Source organism: Colobus angolensis, unplaced genomic scaffold (genome assembly GCF_000951035.1).
Source record: "Colobus angolensis palliatus isolate OR3802 unplaced genomic scaffold, Cang.pa_1.0 Scaffold434, whole genome shotgun sequence".
Classification (NCBI taxonomy): Eukaryota; Metazoa; Chordata; class Mammalia; order Primates; family Cercopithecidae; genus Colobus; species Colobus angolensis.
Genome location: NW_012117755.1, coordinates 631,024 through 640,362, shown reverse-complemented (window position 1 = coordinate 640,362; position 9,339 = coordinate 631,024).

Below are 9,339 nucleotides of genomic sequence, written 5' to 3'. Positions count from 1 at the left end.
CTGTGCTCTCTATTCTGCTCCATCAGTTTACTTATCTCCTGTGCAAATAATGCACTCATCTTGATTACCATAGCTTTTTATATGCTAGGTTATATTACAGAAGAAGCTCTTTCAGTTTTTCTTCAAGAATAACTTTGTTATTCACAGAGACAAATAGTACAGGTTCTCACTCATGCATGGAATCTAAGTATGTCAAACCCATAGAAACAAATAACAGAGTGGTGGTTACCAGGGCCTGGGGATAGGGAAATACAGGGAGATGTTAGGCAAATGTACAAACTTTTGGTTACACAAGACAATTCCTAGAGACCTAATTTACTACTATATGACAATGATTATATTGCATAGTACCCTTGAAATTTGCTAAGAGAGTAGATCTTACATGATCTAAACATAATCAGAAAAAAATGGTAAATATGTGAAGTAATATACTAATTAGCTTGATTGTGGTATTTTACAGTGTACATGTGTATCAAACCATCAAGTTGTATACCTTAAATATATATAATTTTTAATTGTCAAAAATACCTCAATAAAGTTGAAAGAAGAAAAACATGAATCTTTTTGTTTTCCTGGGCCATTTACAGTTCACTATGAATTTTAGAATTGGCTAGCTGGATTCCAAAACAAAAAACGCAGAACACCTGTTAAAATTCTTATTTTGGTTTCTTTTGGTCAGCTTTTTAAAGAAATCTTCTTTTTAATACTGACCATTTCAATCCACGAACAAAGTAAGTTTGTTTATATTTTCGTCTCTCAAGTTTTATTGTTTCCACTGTGATGGTTGTGAGCAACTTTTATTGGATTTTCTCCTAGGTACTTGGTAATTTGTATGCTACTTTATGTTGTATTGTTATTGTTATTTGTTCTACGTTATTTTTGAATTTCCCTTTTGATATCTTCTTCAAACCAATAATTGTTCAGGAACATGTTAATTTCAATATATTTGTGAATTTCGCCCAGAATTCCTCCTCTTACTGATTTCTAGCTTTATACCATTGCAGTTGGAAATTATACTTGATATGATTTCAACCTTTTTAACTTTTTTATGGCTTGTTTTGTAGCCTAATATATGGTCTTTCCTGGAGAATGTTCCATGTGCACTAGAAATATAAATCATATCTGATTTTTAGGTTTACTTTATTAATATTTGTTTTTAATATAAAATACATTAAATTTACCTGAGATGTAATTCATATACCATAAAAATGATTCTTTTAAAATTTACAATTAAGTGATTTTTAGTATACAGTAAGTCCTTACAATATCATTAATAGGCTCTGCGAAACCACAATTTTAAATGAAATGATGTATAATAAAATCAATTTGGCCAGTCGTGGTGGCTCACGCCTGTATCCCAGCACTTTGGGAGGCCAAGGTGGGTGGATCACTTGAGGTCAGGAGTTCGAGACCAGCCTGGCCAATATGGTGAAACTCTTTCTCTACTAAAAATGCAAACATTAGCTGGGCGTGGTGGCAGACACCTATAATCCCAGCTAGTCAGGAGGCTGAGGCAGGACAATCACTGGAACCTGGGAGATGGAGGCTGCAGTGAGCCAAGATCATGCCATTGCACACCAGCCTAGGCGGCAGAGAGAGACTCCTTCTCAAAAAAAGAAAAACATATTACCATCGGCTAATTGAAATACGTAAGAGTAAATTTCCTATGGCATATTTCTGGTCACAAAAACATCACCAAGCTTCCAAATAAAGACCACAGACTCTTCTAATATTAAAAATGAAAGTAAATGTGAGCTATACATATATTTAAGAAAAGTTAATAAAGACAAGAAAATTATTTACCAAAGTTTTGGTGAATCATTGAGTAGCAGTGGTTATAGGTTAAATTAAGGCAGTGGTGCATTAAATGAAGGAATAAATATTTGCAAACTGAATATTGTAAGGAGAACCTCTGACCATCACACAGTACAAAAACAAACTAACAAATAGGGTGGGCTGAATGCTCTCAAACTACATTGTTTATTGTTGTATGTTTGCATGATTATCATCTACTTCATAAATTTTTATTTTATTTTACTTTAAATTTTATTATTATACTTTAAGTTCCAGGGTACATGTGCACAATGTGCAGGTTTGTTACATATGTATACTTGTGCCATGTTGGTGTGCTGCACCCATCAACTCGTCAGCACCCATCAATTCATCATTTATATCAGGTATAACTCCCCAATGCAATCCCTCCCCCCTCCCTCCTCCCCATGATAGGCCCCAGTGTGTGATGTTCCCCTTCCCGAGTCCAAGTGATCTCATTGTTCAGTTCCCACCTATGAGTGAGAACATGCGGTGTTTGGTTTTCTGTTCTTGTGATAGTTTGCTAAGAATGATGGTTTCCAGTTGCATCCATGTCCCTACAAAGGACACAAACTCATCCTTTTTTATGGCTGCATAGTATTCCATGGTGTATATGTGCCACATTTTCTTAATCCAGTCTGTCACAGATGGACATTTGGGTTGATTCCAAGTCTTTGCTATTGTGAATAGTGCCGCAATAAACATACGTGTGCATGTGTCTTTGTAGTAGAATAATTTATAATCCTTTGGGTATATACCCAGTAGTGGGATGGCTGGGTCATATGGTAATTCTAGTTCTAGATCCTTGAGGAATCGCCACACTGTTTTCCACAATGGTTGAACTAGTTTACAGTCCCACCGACAGTGGAAAAGTGTTCCTATTTCTCCACATCCTCTCCAGCACCTGTTGTTTCCTGACTTTTTAATGATTGCCATTCTAACTGGTGTGAGATAGTATCTCATTGTGGTTTTGATTTGCATTTCTCTGATGGCCAGTGATAACGAGCATTTTTTCATGCGTCTGTTGGCTTTGTATTCATTTATTTTCCAACAGACTTATTTCAGTTCAGGGTGGTGGGTGGCTGGAGCTTATCCCAGCACCTTAGAGTACAAAGGCAGGAAGCAACCATGGACAGGATGTCATTCCATTGCAGGATACATTTACACAAACTCACACTCACTCATTCTGGGACAACTTAGACACACCAATTAACTTAACATTCACATCACTGGGATGTGGGAGGATACTGGAGTATCTGAAGAAAACCCATGCAAGCATGAGGAGAATATGCAAACTCCACACAGACAGTGGTCCCAGTTAGGAATCAATCTTTTTCTCTCATCAATGTTATAGTTAAACAACATTGAATGAAAGAACATTATTCAAGAACCTGCTATGTTCAAAAATTTGTGCAACAATCACAGCTAATTTCATAATTGTTTTTATCACTGCCAGTAGAAGTTAAATGTCCATCAACATCCATTTCTCATGCCATCCCAAAGACTCTGGAAACCATTAGTCTACCTTCAGTCTTTATAAAGCTTTCTATTCTGGACCTTTTATAAATCAAATTGCACAATATGTGGTCATTTGTGTCTGGCTTCTTTCACTCAGCATATATTTTTAAAGATTCATCCACGTTGTAGCATGTATCACTACTTTACTTTCTGTAGCTGAATAATATTCCATTATACATATGTACCACTTTTTAATCCATTTATTAGTTGATGTGCATCTGGATTTTTTCACTTTTTGGGGTATTATAAACAATGTTGCTATGAATACTCACATATAAATGTTTTGTGCATGTGGACATATATTGTCAATTCTCTTGAGTGGAACTGCTGGGTCACGTGGTAACCCTATGTTGAACTTTTTGAGTTGTTATTAAACTGTTCCCCACAGCAGATGCACCATTTCAAATTTTCACCAGCAATATACGAGGTTTTAAATTTTTCCACATCCATGCCAACACTTACAAAATGTGTGTCATTTTATTTTAGCCATTCTAGTGGGTGAGAAGCAGTAGCTCATTTTGGTTTTGATTTGAATTTCCCTAGTAAATAATGATGTTGAGTATATTTTAATGTGCCTATTGTCTATTTGTAGATCTTCTTTAGATAAGTATCTATTCAAAATTTTTTCTCATTTTTAATTGGGTTATTTGCCTCTGTATTACTGAGTTGTGTCTTAGTCCATTTTGTACTCTTATAATAGAATAACCAAGACTGGTTAAATTATAAATAACAGTGTATTTTTTTTACAGTTCAGGAGCTGGAGAAGTCCAAAATCAAGGGGCTGGCATCTTAAGAGTTCCTCTTGCTGTGTCATCCCATGTTAGAATGCAGAAGGGCAAGAGTGTGCAAGAATGAGAGAAAGCAAGAGAGAGTTTAACTTGCTTTTATAACAAACCCACTCTACAACAACAAATCCATTACCAGAATATAATGAATCTATTCATGAGGACAGAGCCCTCATAACCTAACCACCTCTTAAAGCTCCCACCTCTTAACAATGTTGGATTGGGGATTCAGTTTCAAACACATGAACTATGGGGGACACATTCAAACCATAGTGTTTATGCCTGGCCCCCCAAATTTATGTCCTCATATGCAAAGTACATTCATTCCATTCCAATAGCCCTTGCTTTTGTTGTTGATTCTACAATAAAATAAATTACAGAAATGGTTCTCATATGCTGAATTAACTTTGCATTCCTGGGACAAATTCCACTTGTTCGTAGTCTATAATGCATTTTCAAATGTTGACAGTTTCAGCTTGCTATTATTTTGGCAGGATGTCTGTAAAATTCTTCTGTGTCCTTTATGTATGTATTTGTGTTTACCAGTTTTCATTATTCTGTCATTCGGATTTAAGTTACTGTCTGTTGTTCTTTCATTTCAGCCTGGAGATTGAGTATCAAATTCCTATGATATGTATTGTAGGGCTGATGTATTAGCAAATAACTCTCTTGGCATCTCTCCATTTGGGAATGTCTTAATTCTTCCCTGTTTTTTGAGGGATGTTTTTTCTGGATATAAATTTTTTGGTTGACTTTTTTAAAATTGTTAGCTCTTTGAGTATATCATCCCACGGTCTTCTGGTCTCCATGGTTTCTGATGACAAAATAGCTGTTAATCATATTGAAGACCCTTTTTATGTAAGTAGCTTGTCTCACTGATTTCAAGTATTTCAAAGGTTTGATTGTATGTTTATGTATAGATCTCTTTGAATTTATCTTACATGGGGTTTTCTAAGATTCTTAGATGTGTAGATTAAATCCAATTTGAAAGGTTTTGTTTTTTAACTTCTAAGTTCTGGAGTGGATGTGCAGGTTTACTACATAGGTAAATGTATGCCATGGTGGTTTGCTGCACAGATCAACCCATCACCTAGGTGTTAAGCCCAGCATCCATTAACTATTCTTCCTGATGCTCTCCCCCATCCCCACACCCCCCCCCGACATGCCCCAGTGTGTGTTGTTGTGTTGTTCCCTGCTCATGCGTCCATGTGGTTTCATTGTTAAACTCCCACTTATAAGTGAGAATATGCAGTGTTTGGCTTTCTGTTCCACATTAGCTTGCTAAGGATCACAACTTCCATCTCCATCCACATCCCTGCAAAGGACATGATCTTGTTCTTTTCTATGACTGTATGGCATTCCATGGTATATATGTACCACATTTTCTTTATCCAGTTTAGACTTTATCCAGTCTGTCATTGACAGGCATTTGGGTTGATTTTCAGCTATTACCCCCTTCAAATATTTTTCTGTCCTTTTCTCCTTCTTGTCAGCATAGTTGATGTTGTCTCATAGGTCTCTGAGGGTCAGTTCATTGTTCTTCATTCTTTATTCTTGCTGTTGCTCAGACTGAATAATCTTAATTGATCTACAAATTGGCTGAGTTTATCTACTCAAATCTGCTGTTGAGCACTGACAGTTAATATTTTTATGTCATTGTACTTTTTCACTCCAGAATTCCTATTTCGTGTGTATATGTGTACACATACACACACACACACACATATGTATATATACATGCATTTATATATATATACATATACATATATATATATACATAACTATCTCTTTATTCATTTTCTCCTATGGTGAGACATTTTTCACCTGCTTTCCTTATTTGGACATGGTTTCAGTTAATTATTTGAGCATATGTGAATAGCCAATGTAAAATCTTTTATTAGTAAGTGCAATATCTGGGCTTCTTCAAACATAATTTCTATTGACTTTTCCTGAGAATGGGTCATATATTCTTATTTCTTTGTACATATACTATTTTTTTTTTGAAAACTGGGCTTTTAAAATAATATAATGTGGCAACTCTGGAAATTAGATTCTCCTTCCTTTTCAAAGTTTATTGTTGTACCTGTTTGTTGTTCTGTTTACTTTTTTAGTGACTTTTCTGAACCAATTATGGAAGAGTGGTATTCTGTGTCATGTGTGGCCACTGAAGTCCCTCCTCAGTTAACTTCTTAGTGGTCAGTTAATGATTGGACAATTATTTTGTTAAATATCTAGAGCCAAAAAAAAAAATCAGTTTTTCCTGAAGGACTCTGTACCCATATGAATACCTTCACTACTCATTCTAGCAATGTACAACTCTGCCTTAGCTTCACTTCCTGCATTGTCAGAACCTCAAGGTCAGCTAGAGGTTAGAGATTAGGGGTTGTTAAGCCTTTCCTGTGCATTTTAAATACTGGACATGAGCATAGCCCTATGTTTGTGTGTGGCCGCTTAATTCCCAAGAAGATGTTGGATTTTTTCAAACCACCCTATGGCCATCTTGTTCCTTGAATTTTACTTTCAATGTTTTTGATTAGCCTGCTGTTTTCATCAACTCTTATTCTCCCAACGAGTAACTGCAATAAGTAATTGCCTCCGACTGTTTTTGAAAAACATACATAGAAAAGCTGTTCACACTTCACGGGCTTTGAATGAAGACAGATTTATGAGTGGGGTCTTTGTTAGAACCATGATACAGGGAAAATTATAATAAGTATCTGAAACTATGGCTTTGAACGATCACCCTTTTTTTTTTGCCCCAAAGTTACTTATTTTAAAAGCTACCTTCAAACTGGGAGTGGGAAATTGTAATAGAGCAAGTTAAAACACCACAACGTTTATTGCTCTTACCAGTATTCAGTTATTGAATAAACACTACCTAGATTGCTACATGCTTTTGATTAATTTCCAGAGTTTTGAAAAATTGTATTCTGATGATTTTTGTCCATGTTCTCAATGCTTTTATGGAGAAGAGGATATATGTAGTTGCTTATTGACTATTTCGCTCAAGTTACTACCTATTTTTACTATATTGATGTTTTCTTTTATCCATGTACTTTGCTAATCTTTTAAAATTGTTTTTCTGAAGATAATTTTGTTTTCATAGGAATACAATAATTGAATCTTCAAATAAAGACAGGCTATTCTTGTTGCAGTTCTGTACCTGTAATTTTTTTTGCCTTACTGCAATGTCTACAACTAACAGAATCATTCAGAATATAGGTAATGATAATGGGCATGTTCCTCCTGTTCCCAGCCACTGTAAAACTTTGGGTATTGTCATAACCTCAAATTAAAAGATTTCCCTACTCATCCTAGATTGCTAACATTTTTTTTTGAGTCACTGATGAATTTTATAAAATTATTTTTCTGCATCTTATGAGGTGAGTGTATGGTTGTATGTCTTAAATGTGTTAATATGGTGATTACCAAGAATTAAATACACCAGTCAAAAGCCATGAATGCCTAGTTATAAGAAGACCAGCTATGGCAAATAAAAAAGATCAGGAAGTAGTAATAAACATGCTTTTCTTTTCTTTTAAAAAAAATGCATATTTGGACCACACAGTTTGCACAAACTGCTGAGGAGAACACAAAAGATAACACTGGTTCAATTTAATGAAGTTTTCTACTGTCAGCTCTAGCAGGTGCATGAAATTGAAGAATTACGAGAGATTTCTGGCAAGTTCTACATTTGTTATCTCCCTTAAAAGCTTTGGTGACTGGAAATCATGTCAATAACACTAAAATATTGAAATAAGCACCAACTATATGTATAGGCGAGGGTTGCAGAACATGTACACTGTTTTAAATTTGCCTGGATTTAAAACCCAGATCTGCCATTTAATAGCTATGACTGTGGGCATCACATTTATTTTCCTGGGTCTCAGTTTCCTCTTCTGTTACTATATTAACTTTATCTTCACAGAACTCTTGTAAGGATTACATGTATTATATATGTCAACTGCTTAATAGAGACCCTGGTAATAGAAAATGCTACACAAGTGTTAGTTATTATTACGTATTTTTTGACCACTTTAACAGTTCCACTTAGATGGGATCTGTCATTGTTACTACCTTTTATTTCTATAACTACCATAAATCTTCAGTTGTATTTATTATTGCTATTTAGATTGCTAATATAACACCCACCCCAATAAATCAGTACTAATATTGGGGAATTTGATCTTTTAATCACTGTCCCCAACTTTTACTACAAAGGTCTATTAAAGGTGAATTAATGACAACTTGAGTCTATCATACATAGTATGGGATTTTTAATCTCATTAAATCTTTAAAGACTCATATTTCAATATTGCTTATGCTTAGAATTTCAGTAAAACTTAACTATAGGAGAGCTTCAAGAATAATGTTCTCTCTTATGAGTTTCATACTTGTACATATTCTTCTGTTGTTGTTTAGTGTCCCTTAGTTTAAACTTGAAGAACTTAAAAAAAATGGTAACCATGTGAGGAGATGGATACCTTAATAGCTTAACTAGAATAATCATTTTACTATGTATGAGCATATCAAAATAACATGTACACCTTAAATAAATATATACTTTTCTTTAGAAACAAATAGTAAAAAATAAGATTTGTTTTGACATTATAACTGTTTCAGGATCCTTAGGGTGTTACTTTTCCACCCAGAAACCTCTGTGGCCAGTGGTGCCTTTGTCCGAATTTTGGTTGGGCCCACTGGGCTCATTCCACTCACTTGGCCTGGCAGACTGCACCTGTCTTGTGCTACTGGCCTGTATCCCATGCCTGCCAAGGGTGAGCCGGGCCTGGAGTGGCAAGAGGTGTGTGAGTGAGTGTGTGGTCCAGCTGCTGCACACAATGAGGCACAGCAGTGGCTGTGGTGTTGTGGGCAACTGCAGGCACCAGCTCCATGCAAGGCTGTAGCTTAATCAGATTTACTACAAGTGGCTTCTAATGTGGGCACCCATATCTGGACAAAGGGAATGTGCTGGTACCTGGAAGTTTGGAGACACCAGGAATTACAAAGCCCCAAAGAGGGTTCAGCGAGCCCTTAGGTCTGGGCTCCCCAAAGGGCCACAGCTCTTCTGTCCTTCTTGTCACCCACACCGTGGTGAGCAGTGTGTGGGGGGGTGTTTCATCCCTGTTTTTGTTACAGCTCTTTAGTTCCACTATTTGGTGGGTTCCACCATTTGTCCCGCCATCCAGGAAGAATAAGGTACACCAACAACTGGAGGGTAAGC